Raw genomic sequence first — 10,067 nt, forward strand, 5'->3', positions numbered from 1 at the left:
GAGCAGAAAGTGTAGAGTTGCACACATCCCTTCCTCCCCTTTTCAGCATCCTGCCCCAGAGTGGCACATTCGCTACAGTCAATGAATCCTAAGTCCATAGTTGACACTGAGGCTCATTTTTGGTGTCTTATGAGTTTAGACAAATACATAATAACACGTCCACCATTCCAGTGTCACACAGAATAGTTTTGCTGTCCTCAAAGTCCTCTGTGCTTCGTGTGTATCACTTGATTACAGCTTGCGTCGGATTATAGATAATGACATTTCTTAGGTAGTTTCATTTTCTCTTCTAGATTGATTAAAGCAGAGTTTGTTTATGTGACACAGTTACTTGTTCCACAGTGCCATACACAGCCCTTAGCAAATGAATGAATGGGACCTGTGGATACAGGCAAAACTTAGGTGAGATTTTTATTTTACTACATTTTTAGTGTTTTCCACATTATCTCCAATGAGTATATTATTTTAGTAGTCAGAAATAAATATAGAAATTTTGTGTTTTATTTTAAAGGATTTGAACCTCCTCTCTGTTCCTTGACCCCTCCTTTGCTCACTGGTTCTTACTGCTGGTTCCTCTTTTGGCAGTAAGCACCCTGTCATCCGTGCCAGGAGGCACCAAGTTCTCCATCTCGCATTCATGTTGGGCAGTAGTGGAGAGCACAGACCCTGTGTGAACTTGGGCAAGTAACTTACTTTTCTGAGTCTGCCTTCCCTCATCTGTAAAATGGGTATGCTGATGACAACACATGTCACAGAGATTTGTAAGGATTATTTCAGTTAATAACATGTGCTTAGTGACTGGCACATAATGAGTACTCACAGGTGTTAGATCCTGTTTGTGTCACATAGGAGCTTGTTAGGACACCAGAATTGGGTCAGCGATGTTTCTGTGCCAATAAAGGACTGTTGGGGGTCTGTTTGCGCCCTTTCTTATTGCTACACCATTATACTGACTTAAAGAGGAATTCTGGCAAAATGAGTTATACAAAAAATTGAAAAAGCAGATCTAACTTTCGAACTTGTGCTACTTCTTGAACACGAGCTCTCTTATAATGAACCCATCAAGAAAATACTTAAAGATTTGGTTATAAGATAAATTGTAAAGAGGGAATCTACTTATTCCTTTGCTCCTCCTTTTACCCTTTGAAGGCAATAGAAAAAATGTGCTGATTAAAACTGGAGGGAGAGGGGAGCCACTGCGGAGAGAGTCTGGTTGTTCACCTTCCATACCAGCTCACCCTGGCAGGAGGTCTGCAATTGCCTGGGGCTGGGGGATATCACTTTCCCAGCCACAGCATCTATCACCTGACACTTCATCATTTGAGAAAGATTCAATACTGTGACTTTTTCCAGTCAAAGTCAAACCTGAAACTAGGTCCAGATCAATTCTCTTTGGTTATTATTATGCTCCTGTTAGCCTCATGTCTCCTTGGAGTTCCTATACTGGGCAAGGTTTGATTTGATTGGTATAAAAAAAAAAAAAACTCAGGACAACTCTGTTTTAAGAAATGGCTGATGTGTTTCTACACAGAGAAGATTTCATTTACCCAACAGATATTTTTGAGCAGGTACAGGGCTGTAAGCACTGAGGTATGTGCAGGGGATACAGTGGTGAGTAGGCCAGTGAAGGTTTTATCCTCATGGAACCTTCTATCTGGGCAAGAGTCAAAGACTGGCTGACATTAGTAATGTCCAATGCCTCAACACCAAGAGAAAAAACAAGAGCCTTACACTCTTTGTCTTTTCTGTAAAGCTCCAAGATTATTTCCTATAATTCCAGATCAAATATCAACTAGGAATATCTAATCCACTCTTTCCCTTCCCTCTTTGCCAAACTCTGAGTCCTTTGCCACATTTGTTTCCTGTAAAAAATCTTAGAATAGTACTTCTGGATAGAATGGTGAATAAATTGGGGTTCTCCAGAGAAACAGAATCAATAGGTTATGGATATACACATACCAATGAAGTTGGCTCACATGGTTTTATGGAGGCTGAGAAGTATCAGGATCTATAATTGAGAAACTAGAGGCTCAGGAGACTCAAGAGAGCCTATGGTTTAGTTCCAATCTGGATCTGAAGGCCTGAAAACCAGGAAAGCTCATAGGGTACATTGTAGTCTGAGTTGAAAGAAGATTAATGTGCCAGCTCAGAGACAGGCAGAGAGAGTGCATTTTCTTATCCAATCTTTTTGTTCTATTTAAATCTTCAGTGGATTGGATAAGGCCCACCCACTTTTAGGAAGACAATCTGCTTTACTCGGTCTGCTGATTCAAATGCTCATCTCATCTAGAAACTCTTCCACACACATACCCCAGAATAATGTAAACCAAATATCTGGGACCCCTGTGGCCCAGTCAAATTGACACTTAGAATTATCTATTATATTGAAATTTAGGCGAAATACCCAAACTCTAGCTGCAAGAGAGGCTGGGAAAAGTATTTACCCTTTTAAGTTTATACAATAAGGTGGGTTTGACATCTTAAGGTGAAGGATTCATCAAACCTGCAAAGAAAGAAAGAAGAGGAAGGAAGAAAGGATAGATCAGATACTAAAAAGAATAGCTACTATTTCCTACAGAATAGAATTCAGTTTTTCTGATTCCAAATGTAGTGCATTCTTTACTGCATCATGGTTGCCACATTATTGAAATTTTTTTCTTTTTTTAATTTTCAGAAAAAAGGCTGATGGGGTGAGAGAGCACTGAGAATTCCATTCTTCAGTGTGTATTTAATTATTTCTTCACTGGAGCAAATGCCATGGATTGATGTTCTTTCATGGGAATTCAAGCCCCACTCTCTTTGGCAGTGAGTCCTAACTATTTTTGGACGTTGGAAAAAAAAATGCAGAGAATCTGGCTCACTTTTGGTCATGTACAGTAATGTTATTTTTGTGTATCTAGGACAGTGATATGGTCCATGCTTATTTTTAATTGGCTTTCTGGGTGGACTAAGAGGTCAGGAGCAAGGCAGAAGATTCACTCACAGTTGGCCAGGATCCTGTATTCTTGATCTGTACTCACTAGCAGGCTCCCTCTTCTCTCTGAGTGCCTGAGATGGCTTCTCTTCAGGTCTTACCAGGCCCGTCTCTGCTCTTACTTTCTTTTGATTGCAGCTAGTGTGTTCTCTAAGGGTTGGTGGGAAGTGATTTATTCCAAGAATCAGGACATCAGCAGTTGAATTGTAAGTCTGTCACCTAATCACTCTGAGTGTTGAGCAAGTTACTCTGCATCTCAGTTTCTTTATCTGGGAGACAAAGATATTGGATTAGGTAATCCCTAATTAGGGTGCCTTGAACTGAAAATTAGAATACCAAGAAAAAGTGACATTAAAAATAAGGGATGTGTTATATGTAAAGCCAAACTTCGACTCGGGGATCAGTTCAACAGTTCAATGACATACTGAGGGACTTGGACTCTTGTCTTACTGTGCTCTTATCTTTAGCATGTTTATGACACCTCTCCCTATGGTTGCAGATGTCTACCATAGTTGGAAGCATCAAGGATATAAAAGATGACATCAAGAAGGTTACAGAAGTGAAGGAGGGATTACTTCCTTGTGAGTGTTTTTATTAAGGAGGAAACTTTCTGGGAAAGTCTGACTTCTTAGGTTCATGCCATTCAAAGGAAGGCAGAAACATGATGATCAGACATTCAAAGTCGCCACAGTGTGACTCAGACTCCGTAAGTGAGAATAAAAACCTAAAACTTCCTTTCTGTCTCCAGTGTTCTGTGATTCTATGGGTCCTTGAGGGTCTTCATCAGTGCATCCAAGGGTCAGACTTTGGCACTGGTGTTTGAATGATAGATTTTGCATGACTGGAAAGATAAAGAACAGTAGCCTTCTTCTATGACAGGTAGCACGTGAGTTGATATTGGCAACACCCTTCAAAACATTTTTCAGTGGGGAGATAAAGAATAACCTTTTTGTGGGGTAATTACCCTTTTCTTTTTGAGGATCCCAGTTTCTTCTTTTTTTATTTGTTCTTTTGAATTATACATGACAGTAGATTGTATTTTGACATATTATTCTTGTGGTTGTGCATGACATGGAGTTGCACTGGTGTAACTGCCCTTCTTAAAATACAGAAACATCATATAGATATACCAGATATGTATTTTATGTAAAGTTTGTATTTTTGCCTGTTCTCTCTCTCTCTCTCTCTCTTTACATTGCATTGTCATCTTGTGACACTGTTAGAAGAATCCCATGTACCCTGATTTCAGGAAGATTCTCAGGAAGCAGATACTGAGACAGAGGGATTAATATTCTAGTGCTCTGTAGGGTAATTCTTCCACAAAGATTTGTCATAAATTCCCCGAGGCATCTTTCTTTTTACTGATTACTGTGGTTTGAATGTGTTTGAGCATTTTGGATTTTTGGATTAGGAGTGCTCAACCAGAGTTTATATAAATATTCCAAAATAAAAAAGCTCAGAAATTTGAAACACTTTTGGTACCAAGCATACTGGATAAAGGACACTCAGCCTGTAATGTACATAATCTGCTTAAAACAGCAGCTTCAATATAACAAGGTTCAGCACCAATGTACACAGTATAATCACTATGATCTTTCACCTCTACTTTAGGGTCCCGTAAAGTAGGGATCGGATGTTATTCATTTTCATATCCCCCTCAGTGACTATCAAATGTAATGAACATCAGCACTGAGTAAATGTTGGCTAAGGTAATTTCAGTAGAATGTTGACTTTCTTAGTGGAAATGCCCTGGACAAATTTAAGACAATAAGAATTACATACCCTTTATATATCACGATTTTGATTTCCTACCAGTAATAAATGTTTTGAAAGTTGTTTGACAGAGCAGTGTTAGAATTTCACCAAGTCTATTCTGAATGCTTTCCAAGTACCCTTTGTGTATCTGCTAAAGGTTTGATGCAGGTGACAAACAGAGAGCTAATGGTATAAACCCAATGACATTTGCAGACTTATGTCTAAAACCTGAGTAAGAAATGGAGAATTTAATGACAAAGATAGAATTAAGGCATAGAAGAAATCATCACTGTTCCAATAAAATGTTTTGCCCAAAGTAAATGTTCTCTGTACTGCAAGAAGTTTCTTAATGTCATTTCTATCTTTAATTTAATTAAACCTTAAGAACATTGGCCTTGGACTATGATTCTCTCAGTATATTTAGTAATCAAAATCCATCAGAAGTTTTTCTTCAGAATAAACAAAAATTGGGAAAACAGGGCAATTAGGGTCACAGACCAAAGTAGCGTTTTTTTTTTTTAAATGTGAGTATTAAATTATAGAACACTTTCCACAATACAAATATGACTCAATTAACAAATTTAAAGAAATTAAGAGCTCTGCTTCCATGTATTCACTTCCATGTATTCATTCAGGTGGGATCTGCTGAATACCTGGAGAGTAGAAAAGACCTAGTCAAACAATGCTCAATATTTACTACAATCAAACAAAATACAGTGCATATTAAAACTTTTTAAAAATAAAGCCAAATGGAAAAATGTTCTTGGTAAACTTTAGCTTATTGCCTTTTTTCTTGTATCTGGCTGATATTTACTCACCATTCATTACCATTATCACTCTCCTAATGAACATTCTAGATCTTACTAACAGTATGGATAAAACATTGGGCTGGATTGTTGTTCTGTTAGGGCTGTGCTGGGAGGTCATGGTGGAATATGAGCATGGATCTTGATGTCTCCCAGGGCCACTATCTTAAGAAAAAACAGTGGGCTGAGAATATTTGAATTATATATTTGTCTTTGATTAGAGCTAAGTCACTAACCTGAGTACCTCTATTTATCCATCTATAAAATAGAATTAGTTACAGATACCACTATTGTAATTACACATATTACTACCATTATAAGAATTGCTTACAGATAAAATCATGTAGAGTATTTGAGAGAGCCTTTTCAATGTGTCTCTTAAGTATTTTCTGTATACAACATGAAAGACTTCATATATTCTCAGTCTAATTGTTCCTTCTTGTTACCAAAATAGCAGCAACAAGATCTCACCAGAATTAATGGAAAGATCAATAATAGAGTTTAAAAAATACAACATCACAAAAGACAGAGGTGAGTTATACCAACAATAAAAATTCCAAGGTTATACTATAAACAAGAATTCTTGGAGCTGTAGCACAAGATGTTTGTTCAGGATCTGGAAGCTCACTTTGGGGGTATGATGAGATAGGAAGCTACTTAGCACCTCTCTTCAAACTTCATAATAAGTATCGGACCAGAGCATGGAGGTATGTGCTGAAAAGAATCTGGGGAAGGAGGATGCTGGTAGAAGTCCTTCCAACTAAGTCATAAGGACAGGGAGGTGGCCCCAGGTAGCCTACGGCCTTACCATGTCTTCACTGGCAGTGTCCACTCACAGATGCCAACAACCTCTGTCTGTGCTCCTGCTACCTAAATTGCTAGATACCAGCCCCTCTTCCCTACCAATAGCTCCTGACATTGCTCATGCCCAGTAGGGTATGAGGATTGGGCTCTGGCTTTGAACCCGCTAGATTAGGTTGGCCATTGAGATTTCCTAGGCCCTTCTAATCTGCTTGACCTCCTGGTGCAGCTCTGTCTTCCCCATACTCAAAGTGAGTATCATCTACTAACCATGTAGATGACATAAAAGAAGAACAATAACAATTTTTCCAATGAAAATAGCATTTCTTTATATAACGTTAATCCTCAGTCGAGTCTTTCTCTTGGTGGGCCATCTATTCAGCTACCACACATTCAGAATTACAGAGTTGTCAAAAGAACTCATTTTAGATGTTTTATGTGAACCACAGCATATTCTAGTGGTTCTAAAAGTGTGACTCACAAACTCCTGGAAGTCTCTGAGACCCTTTCAGGGAGTCTGCAACATAAAAACCATATCAATATTAAGACCTTACCTTGTAAACTGTATAGTCAGTTCATTGATAGTACAAAAACAATGGTGGGTAAAGTTGCCAATGTCTTAATGAACAGTTTTAAAATATTCTGTGATATGGGAAGCCTGTTTCAAGAAGCACTTCCTCTGTCAATCAAAGTAAGTTGTCTTGAAAAAAGAACTTCAGCAGTCGTTTGAATTAGTACTTTATTTTAGGAATGCCATTTTTACTTGAAAGAACGACTGATAAACCAGGGATATTCCAACTACAGTGTCTGGCAGACATTTTCCCCACAATGAACAAAGGAAGGCCATCATCTTAAGAAAAACAACTGGCACTGGTTTTTCCAGTTTTTTTTTTTTTTTTTTTTTTTTTTTTTTTAATGTTGCAGACTCCCTGAAGGGGTCGCAGAGACTTCCAAGGGTTTCAAGAAAAAATTAAAATTCTAAAAATCTTGTATTCATCACTGTGAGATGATAGCTTACCAATATTTAAAGATTTTTCCTGAGATCAATGATATATGCTAGCCTCATTAATATATATTCACAAATACAACTTTCTCTTATTTTATAAATTAATGTCAACATTTTGAAATTTTTCACAACTACTGAATTAGCATTTTCCAAATGCCATTGTACAGCATTACACAGGGGCAAAATATCCATTTAAAGTGCATAAGAACAAAGTATATTAATGTAACAATATGAAAAACTCATAGACATGGTTTCAGATTCCGCATTAATCCTAAAGAAACTACTATTTGTTGAATTTTGGTGTAGAATAAAAAAACATTTTCACAGTTATTTGAGGAGGTTATCAAGATGTTCCTCTCTATTATAGAAGTAGCAAGTTCTAGTGTTCTACAGCACAGTGAAGGGACTTTATATTTCAGAATAATCTATTATATATTTTAAGAATAACTAGAGGAATGAAGCTCAAAGGCTCCAAACAGAAAGTAATGAAAGAGGAAAACACTAATTATTTTGATCGGTACATAGTATATTGATGCATTGAAGTATTACATTGTACCTCATAAATATGTACAATTGTTATGGGTTAACCAAAACTTTAAAAGTACCCTGATGTAACCATCACATATGTCAGATTATTTTATCATACCCCATAAATATGCACAATTAAAATAAATTATTTTTAAAAAAGATATGTTCTGAACTGCCTTTTCCTAGAAAATTGAATGTTTTACCAAACTGGAAACTTTATAGAAAAGTGTTTTCCATGGTGTTTAAAAATAAAAATAATCCTTTTTTCCAATTATACTTGTGTTCGAGGATGAATCTTATGAAACATCACAATAGATTGAATACAAAAGCAGGAGGACTCAGTGTCTGTTAAACTAGAGACATTAAAGAGATTGATAAAAATATTAAAAATACTACTTTTATCACTATTTTTTTGGTTTTGAGAAATATAATTACTCTTATTAAATGTTTTTTTATATTGACATAGAATGGGTTTCTGATTTTATGTTAATAAAAAAAATTTAAAATTTTTTCAGTTTTAATTTCCAACAAGTAAATATTGATCGATATATAGTTTTATAATAGCAAGTTCTTTGGGGGTCCTCAATAATTTCTAAGTATGTGAAAAAATCTAAGACCAAAATGTTTTATAAGCATTAGTCTAATAGAATAATTAATTATTAACTAGAATAATTATGCTTATCATAAAGTCATGCAATATTGGCAAGCATACATAATAAATGATTTTTATTATGTTATGGTATATGATGTGTTCTTTGTGATGTCCCTCATTAATGATGCATAGTTCAGTTCTTTTTGCAAAATTGCAATGATCATGGTGCATTACTTGTCCATTAATCTCATACATACATCTTGATGAGTAACTTCAGATGATCTTTGATTCCTATTTTTACTAAATAATTTTATGCCTTTAGCATAACCCAAAAGAAGTGACCAATGGGGTTCAATCTAAACAAGAAAATTTGTATTTATGTTCCTTACTTAATGGCTACCTTGTAGTTCTGACCCCAAACATGAGGCAAACTTTAGCTTTGCCATTTTTAGTTCTGACCCCAAACATGAGGCAAACTTTAGCTTTGCCATTTTCTCCCTAGATTAGAGAGGGTTAAAAAAAACATAACTAAAAGAAATGTACTTAAGGTTTGTATAGTTAATCCCTTTGATTAATGGCATAATGCTTTTCTTGTATATGATAATGTGGCAGTGTTTGATAGGTAATCGCTCATTTTAGAAGAAACATTTCTCATTTTCTGTATCTTTAGGAACCCTCTTGGTCTCTTGGCTCCTTTCCTCAAGTTAAATATGTCTTTAGTTTCTTCAGGTCCTTATGAAAATGTGTTATGCAAGTCAAGAGGAATATGACAGACATTTCGCCTCTGGTAAACAAATTATTTCAGAATTACATTTTATTGAGAAATGTCTTTTAGAATAGAGACTTCATCAATAAAGATTTTCATTTAGACTGCAAATGGAATTGAAATACATGGGGCTTTCTGTTCTCTGACTCAATTCTGCCAATATCCTTCAGCCCATCCCACCTTTGAACCACCTGAGTATGAGCTCGCCCAGTCCTGGCCCAGCACATGAATAGATGATTCCCAAGTCAGTTTGAAAACAGCTCCTTTTGGGTTATAAATATTTTGTACACACATAGAGACCTTCTACTCAATGAGGAAGTATCAGGACTGGAAGAAAGAGGTTAATTTTTGTTAAGTAAGTGATTTTGAAAGGAATTCGCCTGCCTTAGAAATGAAAATGTGCTGATATAAGTCAAGCATTATATTCAGGTCTGCATTGTCAATAGCCATTCTTCAAAAAAAAAAAAAAAAAAAAGCCTCAGCAGATGTCTAGATTTTAGTCCTCCTGATACAACCCTTGCCAACTGACTAAAATTAACTATTTGATAGAGACATTAAGTGGTCTTCCGTTTAAATACTGCAGCTTCTCTGTTGAATACAAAGATTTTTCCCGTTGATAGTAATTAGTTAGCAGACCTGTAGGTGTCTAATAACTACTCCAATGGAGAGCAAATAAAGACATATTTGAGGAGGATGTTTGTAAGAAAGAAATATACTTCCCAATTTGCATAGCTTTAGTTCTGTGAAGCAGTTTAGAGCAGCCCTGTTTGATCACATTCATGACTAGAATTAGCAATTACACTTAAAATTTTAGTAATTGAGCATCCTGGTGAAGGGCA

This window comes from Spermophilus citellus, assembly GCF_964194105.1.
Source record: "Spermophilus citellus genome assembly, chromosome: 1".
Lineage (NCBI taxonomy): Eukaryota > Metazoa > Chordata > Mammalia > Rodentia > Sciuridae > Spermophilus > Spermophilus citellus.